Here is a 16,309-nt window from a genome sequence, read left to right on the forward strand (position 1 = left end):
TCTTAAGTATGATGTCTCCATGTGTCAGAAACCTGGCTGTGGGTTTCTGCAGACCATGTGTCACCCGGCTGATCGGAAAAAAAATCATGAAGTAGAGTATATGTTAATTATCACATCAAAAGCATCATGAGGCATCACCAACTCACCTCCATAAATTCAACCAAGGATTTTCCAGTGGTCTCATACTGCAAATTCTGAAACATCGCTAATTTACTCCCTATGAGTGTAGTTACCATAAGAGATATCACAATGGTTTCGCTTTTGCACAACTTTGTCTTGTTTCAGCTGCAAAAAACTAGCTCTTTTTTAAAAAAAAGATTCTGAAGGCTGTCTCCTAAGCCACCGTTCTGTGTTTTACTCATTAGAAAGAGTGGCTGTCCCTGAGCTCTTTCATTCAACTTAGGTGTTAGATCCCCAGCTTTCCTTTCTACCCCACATCCATTCCTGACCAGGACCACTTTTTTCCACCTCCGCCACATTGCCCACCTCCGTCCGTACTTCAAACTGACGCAGCTGAAACCCTCGTCCATGCCTTTGTCGCTTTCCGGCTGGACTATTCCAATGCCTTCCTCGCTGGTCTCCCCAGCTCCACCACACACAAAATCCAATTTATTCAAAACTCTGTCGTCCAAATACGAAACTCCATACCCCCATCACACCAGTCCTTGCTGGGCTCCACTGGCTCCCAATCACTGAATTGATCGATTTCAAGATCCTATCATTCATTTTCAAATTATTTTGTTCCCTCGCACTTCCCTACCTATCCAATTTGCTTACCCCCCACTCCACCACCCGCTGCCTCCGCTCGGCTGGCTCCGGCCTATTTGTCCCTCATGCTCTCCGTTCCACCATCGGTGGCCATACATTCAGTGACTACGCTCCGAAACTCTGGAACTCTCTCCCTCAATCCCTCCATCTTGCCCCCTCCCTACCCAGCTTGAAATCCCACCCAAAGATCTTTTCTTTTGATTATGCTCACGGTCACCTCCACCTTCTCTCTCCCCCTGGCTCGTTGTCAGATACCGCCAGTGTGAAGCGCTCTGGGACACTACCCTGTGTGAAGGGCACTATATAAATATAGCGCCCTTGTTATTGTTGTTATTCAACCAGAAGATCAACAACAGTAGCAAAGGCCAGAAAATCACGCTCTTGTGCACATATTTAGCAGTGCTTGTGTGGAGCTTTACCACTCATGTTGCTGTAAATTCCTTTAATCTTACTCAGCCACGCGGAGCAGTGAACAAGTGAGCTTTAACAGCATAACCCCCACTTGTTCTTCCATGCTTCTCTGCTCCTAATCCTCCCAATCTGTAGGCTGTGTTCCCTAAAGCCACATCATTAAAGCATTTATTAGCCTTGTCCTGGAACTAGGATGTCACCATCATTTCTTTCCTCTGACAGAGTAGTAAAACAAAACCATTCACTTTACGCTTGTAGTATGCACTGTGAAGCTGTACAGAAACATCTTTCGTCACCTCCAAACTCAGTAAATTTCCAAGTTTGTAACCAAATGCGTAGTTTGACCAGCATGTTCATTGTGCTTAGAAGTGACCACTGTATAAGTCCAGTCCTCCAGAACGAGTACAGGTCCTTCCTTCTCTTTGCCCACAAAATATACAGTCAATTCACTTTACAGTATATTCTGTGAAGCGCTTTGAGACATCTCGAAGACGCAATACGTGTTATTAAATGCAAGGATTTTTATTATTATTCTCTTGCTCTTTGGGGGAGTAGCCTCTGGTAATGACACCTGGTTCTTCACCAGGTGGTTTTGGTACCTGTGTGAGTCACTAGTCACATCAGACTATCATGATCCTGGCACAGGATAGTACCTACTCCTCACAATGTAGTTTTGGGTGTCTCAATGACAAATGATGGAGATGCGCTGCCTTGTGTCTTCATGTATCTTTGCTTTAGTCTTTTGTTTCCTGCGTTTACAACTGAGGTATGAGTCCTTAATCTAACCCCTTGTTGTTCAGTTCAGGAAGCTCCCTCTCTCCTGTCACAAATTGAAGTCTCCTGCCTGCTATTTCTCCCATTCTTTCTCCCATTCTGTGAAGCTGGCCAGATCTGTGGACATTCATGGTTGAGGTTAACCGATCACAGGTTTGATATTGTGGTTTCTTGGATGTTCTAAATATGGATTTTTTTAACTTACTGCGCAGTTTCTTTTTAGCCTCCACTGCTCTCTCTGCCTCTGCCGTTGCTTGTGGATAGCTCCCAGTGGTGCATTACCTGGTGATTCCTATTCTCGTAACCCATCACATACAAATATCCATTTCCATGTTGTGTAATTTTGTAATATGATGCAAGTCAGTCATGCTATCTGTCATGAACTAATGTACAGTGGAAAGACAAATTGTACCTTTCAAGTTAAATAGATCTGCCCCAATCTTCTGTCAGAGTCACTCAGGCAGAGCTGGATTGGATATATCTTTTCTCACAACAGTTCATACAGTTCTGAACAAAGGCTCTGAATTGTTTATAATCGTATGGTCTGTTGCAACTCTTAGTGCCTTGATGTCCAGTGTGTGTTCTCTCTACCATTTCGAGTTGCTCTGATATAGGAATCTGAGACGGATACCTGTACTGCTCAGGTCTTGCACTGGCAATTTCCTCTTCATGAGTTAGAAGAGTTTTGATCTGTCTCTTGCAGGACACATACTTCTGGGATTGGACAGTCCACTTTCACATATATCAAAGGCTCTCAGTTGTTCAGGCGACTTCTCTCTCTAATTGTGACTTTTCCTGGGGCCCTTTTATAGGCTGTTGGAGGTTTCCCTGCTCCTCCAAGCTGATCTGACAGATTTATAAGTACGGCCTGTTACTTTTCTTGCATTTATCTGCAAGATCTTTATCTGATCTTTATTTGTTCGTGCATTGCATGCGCGTATCATCGGCCTATTGTCAGCAGTTATCCAACTAATCTGTAATGTTTAGAATTAGAAATAACTGGACCATCAATTTTGATTGTGAAATTCTTTGCATAATTTGGAGAACTGCAAATGAAAATTCATCATGTAAAGGCTTATGAGCAATAAATAACTTGTTTTATAACATAAAATCCACCTCTGCATTTTGTATCACAAAAATCCAATGATCAATTATGGAGTAATGGCTTTAACTTCTCTAAAATAGTGAGACATCTGTCGAGTAACCAGTAATGGATTTACAATGAAGATTTTATCACCACCAAAAAGATTATCCAGATAAATAATAAATATTGAATCAATATTTCAGTTCAACACTTAAATTGCTATTTCCTCTATCATCTTGTATTTCATTTAAATATATGCTCCACATATTAACACTGCTGACTTCTGCATAGTCTGTATGGCACAATATATTGATTATAACTGTTTCCTTATTCCGCTAAGTTTGTTTTGTGAATTTTGTGCTCAGCATCATGAGGAATGCTGATACTGGGAAATGGAATTCTTTCCCATTTTTTGAATCCATTGTTGGCAACAAGGGATCCCAGGTAATGTACAGAACATTTTGATTTACAGTCTAGTCTGTCCCAACGCAAGGTGCAACAAACCCAACCTCAGCTTGCTCACAAAAAAGCCCTATTAGGCTGCTTATTACCCAGCAAGGGTTCAAAGCTGCACTTGTTGGATATTTAATGGCTAACTAATGACGATCACTCTTGTAAGAAAGGTAAATGCGATCTGTTCAGGACTGAGCTGGCTCCAAGGTGACATGCCTGGCAATGGAATTTTGGAAACTAGTTTACCCTCTGTGGTGGTCTCGGTAGACTAGTTCCTGAGCCAGGCTGGACTACAGTATTCCAAGGTACTTTTGGTGACACTCCAGTCAGCCTAGCTCATCAGCAGGATTTCGAGTTTCAACCAGTCTTCTTCCCATTCGGCTTTGTTAATCCATCAAGCCAAAGTTGGACAAGCAGTGGGAAACTGTGGAGTCCTCGACCTATCGGCAGCATTCGATATGGTCGACCACGCTATCCTACTCCACCGCTTGTCCTCCCACCTCAACCTTCAAGGCACTGTCCTTGAATGGTTTAGGTTGTACCTTTCTCACCGTCTTCACTTTGTCTCGACGAATGGCTTCTCCTCCACCCCCGCACTGTCTCATGTGGTGTCCCTCAGGGCTCTGTCCTCGGTCCCCTCCTCTTCACCCTCTATATGCTCCCCCTTGGTGACATCATCCGCAGACATGGAGTTAACTTCCACATGTATGCGGATGACACCCAACTCTACCTTTCCTCCTCTACTCTCAACTCCACGACCACCGATGTCCTGACAGCCTGCCTGTCCGACATCGAGTCCTGGACGAGAGACAACTTTCTTCAGCTCAACGTGCGAAAAACCGAGGCCCTCCTGATTGGCTCACGTCAGCGCCTCCGCACCTCAGGCGCTGACACCATCAGCATCCAAGGCTGCACTCTCCACCTCTCAAAGCCAGTCAGGAACCTCGGCGTTTTGTTCGACCCTGAGCTGTCCTTTCTCCCTCACATCCGCACCACAACTGGCACCGCCTTCCATCACCTCCGGAACATCGCCAGACTACGGCACTACCTCACCCCTCACGCTGCTGAAACCCTGGTTCACGCCTTTGTCACCTCAAGGCTGGACTATGGGAACTCTCTCCTCGCCGGCCTTCCCGCCACCTCCCTCCACAAGCTGCAGGTCATTCAGAACTCTGCAGCTCGTGTACTGTCCCGCACCAGGCTTCGGGACCACATCACTCCCACCCTCGCTCGCCTCCACTGGCTCCCCATCCCCCAGAGGATTGATTTCAAGATCCTCATCCTCACCTACAAGGCCATTCACGGCCTTGCTCCCTCCTACCTCTCCAACCTACTATCCCCCTACCTACCTGCCCGTACCCTCCGTTCCTCTGGCTCCGGTCTGCTCCACGTCCCCGCCCCAACCGCCCTACCATCGGTGGTCGGGCCTTCAGCCTCTCAGCCCCAGGCTCTGGAACTCCATCCCCAGTGCCTTCGCCTTGCTTCCTCCCTTTCCTCCTTCAAGGCCGGTCTCAAAACCTTTCTCTTTGACCGTGCCTTCAGCTCCCCTCTCGACTCTCTTCCCCCTCCTCGCTCCCTCCCTTCCCTCCCCTCACCCTGACCATTTCCCCCCTCCTTGCTCCCTCCCTTCCCTCCCCTCACCCTGACCATTTCCCCCCTCCCTTCCCTCCCCTCACCCTGACCATTTCCCCCCTGCTCGGGTCATGACCCAACTGTGCAGCGCCTTGGGACGTCCTCCTGACGTGAAAGGCGCTTTATAAATGGAATCTTGTTGTTGTTGTTGTTGAGTCCTGTAGCTCAGTGGTTAGAGCACTCGCTTTGCAAGCGAGAGACCTGAGTTCAATTCCAGGCAGGTCAGGGCGAAACCTTGGGCAAGTTTCCTTACTCCACACGCTTAATAATAATCCCTCCAAAAAAAACAATAATAAATTGGTCATTTTCAATCTACGACTGTTTGTGGGACATTGCTGTGCTCAATTGGCTGCTGCGTTCGCCCACAAATATACAGTCTATTCACTTTACAGCGTGTTCTGTGAAGCGCTTTGGGATGTCCTCCCGACGTGAAAAGCGCTATATCAAATGCAAGGATTATTATTATTATTAAACTGACCAGACAGCAATGACAAGCTATGCGTTTTTACTTGGTTAAATTAAATCAGTACCACAATGCACGCTCTGGAGTCCCCTTGGCTCTTGTCAATTTGCATCAAATACTTAAGTACCAGGGTGCATTCTACCAGACACTCCATTTCCGGGCACAGGGAAATGTCCATGTGTGGATGGCATGAATATGTGGAGTTCTCAGTCAGATTTGGACCCTTTTAAGCACGTTTGTCATATGCAAGCCACCCTACTGGCCCCCCAAAAATGCTAAATTAACTGCATTTGTGTATTGTGTATTGTGACTGCCACAACTGGGACAACTCTAACTGGATTGAGACTCTTCAAACAAATCTTTTATTCCACTCCTATGGCGGATGGATGGGAACGACTTTCTCTCCATCAGTCTGAAATGTAATTAACTCTGCTAGCAGAGGTGAAATGTCAATGAAATAACCCCCTGCAGCATTAGGCTGCTAGGGATTGGATGCTTTTGTTTGTCCATAGCTTGTCACATTCTTAGATATATCTAGACCAATAGTGGTCAATGAATCCACAATTAATTTCATTGCTGATGAGTTGGTGTGTTTTCCCTGTTGGTTTTGGGTGAGTTCAGGGTGGGATCACAGATCGTAGGGGGTTTGGGGGCTGAGGTCAAAATTTGGCAGTTTGAAGGTTGACATATACTGTATTCTCTATTTGTATAGTCTGTGTGTATACTCATTAACTGGTATTGGTTAGGACATGGCTTAGGTATCCAGGAAGATTTCATTTTTTAGTTTCATTTTTCAGAGATTGAAATTTAACCAAGATAATTACAACCTGGAAAATTGAACTCTATCACTGATTCATATTCTCGCAAGCGAGAGAACTGGGTTTGTTTCCCGGCACGGTGAAACATTGGGCAAGTTTCCTTATTCCAGACGCCTCTATTTCCTAGCAGTAAGTAGGAACCTGGTTGTTAGTTGATTAGTGGATCGCTTTTCTGAGGGTAATAATTCCTTCCAAAAAAAATAATAAATTGGTCACTTCAATCCACGACTGTTTCTGGGATCCTGCTGTGCGCAATTGGCTGCCGAGTTTTGCCCACAAACAATACACTTTACAGTATATTCTGTGAAGGGCTTTGAGACGTCTCGAAGATTTGATAAGGTGCTATATCAAATGGAAGGATTATTATTATATTTCGCCATTTCTTGCTCACTAGTTGTACCCAGGTGACAATTCCAAGTGACCTGGCATCTGTAAAATAAAGAGGAACAAGAATGTAAACAATTCTGATTGCATTTTACAGTAGTTGATGCTAATAGATTAAAATCTGACAGCCATGCTTCTGATCATCCAAACTCCAGTTAGACTGTTGGGAGCTAATAGGAGAATCCAATTATTAGGTGACAAAATTCCTCATTGTTGTCTTAAAATACAGTAAACCTTGCCTAAATCTTATCTTTATAAATCATTTAATTACCTAAATCGTACATTCACCCAAGTCCCATTCAAATGAAATATAAACATATATGTTAGGGGACAGCTGGCATTAGCTTTAGCTGCAAGCAGTGCAGTTCCATCAGTGATCACCATCAAGGATCTTTCAAGCATTTCTGAGCACTTCAGAAATGTAAGATGTTATTGTCTGCATAAAAGAATATCTCAAACATTTCACAAAATGAGAATAATTCAAAGTGCAATGAATAATAATAATCCTTGGATTTGTTAAAGCACCTTATCACGTCTTTGAGACGTCTCAAAGTGTTTCAAGAATATACTTTACATTGAATTGACTATTTTTTTGTGGGCGAAAGGCAGCAGCCAATTGTGCACAGAAGCATTTTTTTATGTGAGATAAATGGTGCCGTTACTTTATGTCAGTTATGTTCCCCAAACATCAATGAGATAAGTGAGCTGAATATTTGGGGCTGAATTGGGAATGTGGCATTCATGTAAGATAGGAAAAGCAGCAGCAACTCTCCACTTTTCTTTGAAATAGCAAGGTGGGAGGTGGGACGGGTGGATGGTAAGGGATTCCTATCTAAGTCACAAGGCAGACAAAACTTGAACTACATTTTTTTACATGCAGACCTCCTAGCTGGATATAGAAATGGCCACAGACAACAGTGCCTTTCACGTCAGGAGGATGTCCTGGGTCGTCAGGAAACAGCAATGATGGGAATTGTTATGGCTAATTAAAATATTTATTTGAAACATATGCACACTTATCCTGGAGTCCTGTAGCTTAGTGATTAGAGCACCTCCTTCGCAAGTGAGAGACCTGGGTGCGATTCCCAGCAGCGCAAAACGTTGGGCAAGTTTCCTTACTCCAAACGCCCCTGTTTTGCTAGCAGTAAATAGAAACCCAGTTGTTAGTCGATTGACTGATCACTTTTCTGGGAGTAATAATTCCTTCAAAAAAATAATAATTTGGTCACGTAATCCACGACTGTTTGTGGGACATTGCTGTGCCGTGTTTCGCCCATTAAACACAGTCAATTCACTTTACAGTATATTCTGTGAAGTGCTTTAATATGTCTACAGGATGTGATACACACAATATCAAATGCAAGTTTTATTATTATTGCTTGGACAAAATTGCTTTCTCCAATCTGTTGACTATGTTTCTTATCTGCAGAGCTGATTTGTGAATATTTGTCACTAACAAGGAACAATTCCTGAAGGGTGCAGAGAGCATTCTTGGGTTTGAAACAGCACTCACAATACACAAACTGGAATTGCATTTTTCAGATTGATGCTATACATGGTGTTCAAGCAGCTCAAAGCAAACAAATTCTGGCACATTTTCCATTAAAAATATATGTATTTTAAATAGTTATTTTGTAAACCAGAAGCGGCAACTGATTTTACTAATAATTGCATGGATTTACCACATATACTTTGAAACATAATAATAATCCTTGCGTTTGATAAAATGCCTTTCACATTGGGACGATGTCCAAAAGTCCGCCACAGGATATACTGTAAAGTTCAGTGGACGAACGCAGTAAATAATTTGCACACAGTTATGCTATACAAACAGCCATGGAATGAATGACAAATCATATTTGTGGAATTGTTGGCCAGGACACTGGGAGAAACTACTTTCTATTTTTGAATAGTGCCATGGGATTTTTAACATCTACCTTGTCTTCCAAAAGATGGCACGTGCAATATTGCCCTGCACTGGAATGGCAACTTAAACTATATGAGTTCCAAATCCCATCATGGGGATTGAACACACAACCTTCTGACTCAGAGGCGAAAATGCTACCAACTGAGCCAGGCTGACATACAAACTCACAAACACACAAAAATTCTGCTCAATGAGCAGAGTGGAAGTACTTATTTTTGTGATGCAGTGTATCCTGTTTCATTGTATTTCACACTAGAAGTTAAAGCTGGCTCTATTCATTGCAGTGAGTGTGCAATCTGTCTCACTGGCTTTCTGCACTATAAGGATTTAGTTCTTGGCAAGAGTTTGCCCTTGGCAAGGGTAGACTGTATTTATAGGCTTTGTTTATGTCTTGAAAAAATAGGAATTCTGGAGGTCTGATCAAAAAAAGCTCACAAAAACATCAGCTAGCGGAGTGAACTATAAAAACATTGGGATGTAATGGACACTGCACCTTCTGAAAGTGACAGTCTCTTGGTCCAGGCCATTGTTGGAGTCATTCCTGCTGCAACTATTAGAACATAAGAATTTGCTGGGCGAAAGAAGAACAAAGTTCGTTCAGTTCGCCTTCCACCATCCTAGCAGTCACTTGACAGGTCGGGTCACAAACTATTTACTGTATCCCAAGATATTATTTTCTAACCGAAAGCTATCTAATTTGTTCTTTAAAGAGTCTACACTTTCTACTTCCACTATCTCCCTTGGGTGGCTGTTTCATAAGTTTACTACTCGCTCACTGAAGTAGTGCTTCCGCAAATTTGTTCTGAATTTACCACCGTTCAATTGCAATCCGTGCCCTCTTGTTACACTGTTCAGTACAAGATAAACCAGTTGGTCATGGTCTACATTATCTATTCCCTTCAGAATCTTAAAGGCCGTAATCATATGCCCCTCAACCTTCTCGTCTCCAGTGTGAACATGCCCAGTTTATCTAATCGTTCCTTGTATTCCAGTCCCTCCATCTCCTCAATCATTTTGCTTGCCCTCCTCTGTATCCTCTCAATTGCTGCAATATCCTTTTTACATTACAGTGACCAGAACTGCAAACAGTATTCCAAGTGCAGTCTCACCAGTGATTTATAAATTGGCAGAATTACCCTACTATATTGGCTCAATATTGCCCTTTTAATACAACCCAGCATCTGGTTTGCCTTCCTCACTGCTACCGAATACTGTTGTGATAGATTCAATTCATTGTCGATCAGGACCCCAAGGTCCTTTTTTTTTTCCATACTGATATTGGCATTTGAGTAATCTATTACACGAAGCATTCAGAAAATGGCAGTGTATAAGTTCAGTGAGTGTTCTAAATTATAAATAAGATGCTCTAAAAGTAATCAGAGATTCAAAACAACTTCCTTACGTTTATACTGTATTATACTTCATGCACAATCTGATGAGTGGAGTCAAAAATCAGTGATTTGCTTATATATGCTAAATGACTCGCCCTGGATCAAACTTGAAGCCTTTTTTTGTATCACAATATTCAACACTGTATGATGAGCCCTACACTTGTTATCCAGCTAAAACCCTGCCTTTTCCTCTCTGCTAGATGTGCAGTGTAATCCTCTTCTCCCTTACGTTGGAAATCTTTCCCTTTTGCCCTTGTGATTTCCCGATATTAGGATTGAAATAGCACTTGAACAGGGATAAAAGCAATGTAAATGGTGTGACTACTAGAAAACAGTATCTCAGGTTATAAGTTTTATTTGTGCAGGGACACCTCATGTATATCATGAGACTTTTTGAGACCTTATCTCTGACCCAGGATTGCCTTGGAGCAGGTCGTTGTGATGTTCACACTTTTGCCTACATAAAACACACTTTACATTGCAAGATTCTTTTTCATTCTGTGTCATTCATGCTGTTGCATTCTCAATACTTTATGAGATTTCTAGCCAATGAACCTATTCTGAAACAGTAGACAGTGATGCCATAATGCTCAGAGCCTGGAGGAATTCCTTGTGAAGAACCAGCAAAAATGTGTGTTTTGTTCTGGAGCCTTATAGAGTATTGGTTAGAGCACTCACCTCCACAAGCAAAAAGACCTACGTTTGATTCCCAGGCAGGGTGATTCCTTAGGCAAGTTTCCTTTCTCCACACACCTCAGTTTACCTGGCAATTAGTAGGATCCCGGTTGTTATTTGATTGGTGGATTGCTTTCTGGGAGTAATAATCCTGTCAAAAAAATAATAATTTGGTCACTCAATATAATGTTTGTGGGACACTAATGTGCGCAATGGCTGCTGTGTTTCACCCACAGAGTATACAGACAATTCACTTCACAGTGTACTCTATTGAAGCACTTTGAGACAGGCAAAGCCATTTCGATGAAGAAACTATTGAAACATCAGAAGAGATAAAGAAGATGAAATTGGCTGGATAGCGACGACCTGCGCAGACATTTAAAATGTTTGCGAATTAACCATAGCTCAAAATTAATGATTTGTAAATAGTTTCTTTAGCTAGATTCATTTGTTTTCTATTAATTTCCTCGCATACCATTTTCCTCTTATTCACTTCTCCATTTCTCTATTACTTTTCCTTCCTGTTCCACTCTGCCCATGAACCTAGGCAATGCTTGGGAGTTATAGTGGGGAACAGGGAGAGGGGTCAGAATATGACCCTAAAGATTGCTCACCAACAACAACAACAAGATTCCATTTATAAAGCGCCTTTCACGTCAGGAGGACGTCCCAAGGCGCTGAATACTGATCTGCTATTTTGTGAAGCGTTTATTCTTGAAGCTATAACAAAATCAAAACTAAACCCTTGCTGAGTGTGGAGATATCCATTCTTAAAATAATTGCCTTGTGTTTGTTTACATACAAGTCCCTGACATCTTGAAGGTTTCTGTGTACCACTTGATCTTACAGGGTTGAGATGAGAACATATGGATTCATTATGCTTAGACTTTCTAGAGTCAGTGTTGAGATCATAATTGACCTCAGCAAACTGAGCTGCTAGCTACTATCCAGTTGGTTTCATCTCCCTTGCCTCTTTAGATTTCTTCCAGTAACACTAATGCAAGCTCTTGTTTGTTGCAAACATCTTTCTGACTCTAACTAGGGGAGGGGGCAGGAATATCACTGTAGACACAGTATTGGTGGTGTTCAGTGTAACAATAACACTTAAGCACCAGCTGTAAATCTTCTCACGTAGATTTTTTTTAGCACTTGCTGCTCTGTGCATCAAGTAGCAAACTAGCAAATCACAGCTCAGCGGCTCTCAGGAATAAGGAACAGGAGCTCAGCAGCTCCATAATGCTGCTAAACCCTGCACGCAGACACCTGTAATTCCAACCAAATGTTGGACAGTGGGGATTTTACAATACTTAGCAGGAGCTACTTTGCTGCTTTCTTTTTATAATTATTTGTTCCGTTTGTACTTCTCGATCGGTGTTGGGACATTCCAGCTGCGACTGTAGAAAATAGAGTGGACAAGCCTATTCAATCACAGGTCAGTCTGTACCAGAACCACACTCCTCGAATTTGACCCTTCGCTCCCACAGTGGTACAGGGTAAAGAGCCAGTAGGCCAAAGCTGAGGGTAGGCTATCCTGTTGAGATTCTGTCCAGCCACATAATAAAAATAATAAACAATTAATAATAATTAACAATTAATAATAATAATTAACAATCGATGATAATAATTAACAATTAACGACAATAATTAACAACTAATGACAATAATTAACAATTCATGACAATAATTAACAATTAATGACAATAATTAATAATGATCCTTGCATTTGATATCATGCCTTTCACATCAGGAGGATATCTTAAAGTGTTACACCGATTTATTGTGAAATTTAATGATTTCAGTTTATTTTGTGGACAAATGCAGCAACCACTTTGCACACAACAATGTCCCAGACACAGCCATGATCAATGTTACCAGGGAGGGGTCTATTGGCCAGGGCACCAGGGGAAACTCCTTTCAATTTTCGAATTGTGCCATGGGATCTTTAACATTCATGTAACCAGGCAGACGGGACCTCCTTAGACAATTCACCTGAAGGACAGCGCCTCTGACAATGCAGCACTCAAAGCACTGCATCGGAACATCAGCCTAGAGTGAGTTCAGTGTCCCACATGGGGCTTGAACCCAGAACCTTCTGACTTAGAGGTGAGAGTGCTCCCGACTGAGCCAGGCTGACACAATTGACCATGTTGTTGAGACTGGGGGATTGCCCGATCTATGATCAAATTCGCTACATAGAGTGCCAACTGGAATTTCAGCCCTCAGTTGTCTGCTACCAACAATTGCAAGAGCTTTAAGAAAATAGACTGGAACAGCAAGGCTTTATACTCAGCTCCCATCTGGTTGATGAGGGCGTTGATCTTGTCTTCATTGATTCTTGTCATGGAGGACAGGAGCACTGTAAAGGCAGGACAGCTGCCACTGCAGATTATTAGAAGAAAGAAGAAATTTGTGCTTTTATAAAGTCTTATCATGTCAAAGCAGTTCACAGTAAATACTGTCAAGCTGTAGTGACTGTATATTGTAGTCCAATACCATAGCTGTTTTGCGCAAGGCGAGGCCCCACAATGGTAAACAACCAATTTTATCAGGACACCGGGAGAAACTCCCTTCTCTTTTCAGGTTCTTTAATGGGATCTCTACAGTGTACCTGAAGAATAGGGAGATCAGGACCTCTTATTTTTCTTTCTTGTTAGGGGACATGGTTTAAAGCTGCAGAGCCCAGTGTCCGTTGTTAAAGTATACAAGTAAAAAGGAAAAAAATATTTGCGTTGGATTTTGAATCCCACATTTATAAAAGGATTTGCAAGTATGAAAGTTTGTATTTGTGGTTTTTCATACAGAGGATTGTTGGCATGTTGGCATGGAATACCCTGCCAAGTGAGGTGGTAGAGGCAGAGTCCATTATGGGTTTCAAGAGGGAAGTAGACCAGTATATGAAAGTTAGAGGGTTGAACAAGTAAAGGGATAGGGCAGGACAGTGGGATTGAATAAATAGCTTTCTCTGAGAGCCGATGTAGACTTGATGGGCTGAATGGCCCCCAAAAAATACTGTTGAGCATGAATACTAAATGCGTAAGATAACAAGTGGAAGCTGATATTGGTCCCAAATATTGGACCTGCAGTGACTTTCTGAAAGTCAAGAATGGTAAAATGCGATATGGAGTCCTGGATGTGGAGTCCTGTAGCTCAGTGGTTAGAGCACTCGCTTTGCAAGTAAGACACCTGAGTTCAATTCCAGGCGAAACCTTGGGCAAGTTTCCTTACTCCACACGCCTAATAATAATCCCTCCAAATCGAAACGATAATAAATTGGTCATTTTCAATCCACGACTGTTTGTGGGACACTGCTGTGCGCAATTGGCTGTCGCGTTTCGCCCACAAATATACGGTCAATTCACTTTACAATCTATTCTGTGAAGCGCTTTGAGATGTCTAGAAGATGTAAAAAGCGCTATATCAAATGCAAGGATTACTATATTGACCAAATCTGCCTTTCTTATCTAGAGGAGCTTCTCTTGCTGAGGCGACAGGGCTCCCAGTACATCCTGTAAAAGCAACTTTGAGACATCCATCCCAATGTAAAAGACCTTACATCAAATGCAAGAATTATTATTAATATTTTATTTAATCCTTTCTAAACCCTAAACTCCATGCTAATTATCCTAACGGCATCTGTGATAAAACATCTGAAGCAAGGATCAGTTTGAGAAAAACAGTTCTTGTTGTACTTTTAATTCACCTGAGACAGCTCCCCCCCATTTGTCTTCCACATTTAGTATTCATACCAAACATAAACTCTTCCTCTACCTGAGAGTCAGCACAGTTTCCTTGATATGAGCCACATTGCGCAGCAGGTAACTGCAACACCAGGCAGGTTATTAATACACATTCTGAATCCTGGCCACCCGCCATGTGAAGAAGGACTAAATATCATATTTCCTCATGTCCTGTTTCTCCCAGCAGGTTTTTCACCCGCTGGGCGTAAAGCGCTTCTTCCTGAGTAGCGTGTCAATTAGTGCCAGCAGAGTTCAGAGCCAGGCAACCTCATTTATGCAGGTCAAATTTCATTAACACCTGATTCTCCTCTAATCTCTATCGTAACTGGAGAGGCTACAGAATGCCAGGCTACAGTGCCACTCGTTTCCTCTCAGTCACTCAATAGAGAACAATGCCCACCAATACAGCACAGATAACAATAAGAATTCTTGTATTTGATATAGTGCCTTATCCCATCTTCAAGACGTCTCAAGGCGCTTCACAGAAAATAATGTAAAGTGAATTGACTGTATATTTGTGGGCAAATCGCGGCAGCCAATTGCGCACAGCAGTGTCCCACAAACAGTCGTGGATTGAGTGACCAATTTATTATTATTACCTTTTTGAAAGGGATTATTACCCCCGGAAAAGCAATCCGCCAATCGACTAACAATCGAGTTCCTACTTACTGTTAGGTAAACAAAGGCGTGTGAAGTAAGGAAACTTGCCCAACGTTTCGTCCCCTACCGGGAATCAAACCCAGGTCTCTTGCTTGTGAGATGAGTCCTCCAAGACCCCACTGACCTTACCAACCGCTGTATCCACCACTTCCCATCTAGCCTGACACTGGTACCGTGCTGCAGGAGCCCTGAAATGTCAGACGTGTCATTCTTTGAGACATTAAACCAAAGTCCCATCTGCCCTTCTTCAGGTGGATGCTAAAGATCCCATGACTCTAATAAAAGGAAATAGGAGCTCTCTTGTCATCCTGACCTCCAGATTAATTGATGATTTACCTCATAGCTATTTGTGGGACTTTGCTGTGTGAAATAAATTGTTGAATTGTGCTGAAAGAATGCAAATTCTTTCCATCTTTTGCTTGCCTCACTGAAAATAAACCAGCCTTCATGAAAAAATGCAGAATGCAGTAATTTTTCACATATTCCCCCACAAAATACACAATCACTTCACCAACATGCACATCAATACACTAGAGTGAATCCGGTTATGTGCTTTGAGATTATTATTACATTCAGATACTATTGTAGTCTCACATTCTTAAGATGTAAACTTGTGTCTTATTTATATCCATTCTTCTCTTTTCCTTGAATCATTCAAAAATTGAGAGCAATCCTGTCCCCCCCCTCCCTCCCTCCACCCAAGTAAAAAACAGAGTAGTCTGACATCACATCCATATAGTGTATATGGTTGATCTCCAAAATATGCATCTCTTCATTATAAGATAGACTTGAATTTCAGTTGGCATTTTTATCTCCATATTAAATGTTTCATGTGAACATTATTTACTGTCAAAAGTTGGAAAATGCTGCTATTGTAAACAACTCACGTTATTGTTCCTGCAGTGATATAGCCAGTTCTGAAGGTCAAGAGTGGTAAAATGCGACATTGACAAAGTCTGCCCTTCTGATTCAGAGGAGCTTCTCTTGCTGAGGCGAGAGTGCTACCAACTGAGCCAGGCTCACACCTTTTTATATTTCAAGAGCTATGAAGTGGAAATGTGATGTGTCATATATGAGGCCTAAAATTCCACATTTGCATGTAGTCTTAGTAATAATCCTTGCATTTGATATA

General features: G+C 42.2%; 1 protein-coding gene across 1 annotated transcript in view; it reads left to right on the top strand.

Moving 5' to 3' along the window:
- The window catches only part of cpne4b (copine IVb), a 157,687-nt gene that overhangs the window by 52,080 nt on the left and 89,298 nt on the right, over positions 1 to 16,309 (top strand). The window lies entirely within an intron of this gene.

Source organism: Callorhinchus milii, unplaced genomic scaffold (genome assembly GCF_018977255.1).
Source record: "Callorhinchus milii isolate IMCB2004 unplaced genomic scaffold, IMCB_Cmil_1.0 Scaffold2, whole genome shotgun sequence".
NCBI classification, from domain to species: Eukaryota; Metazoa; Chordata; class Chondrichthyes; order Chimaeriformes; family Callorhinchidae; genus Callorhinchus; species Callorhinchus milii.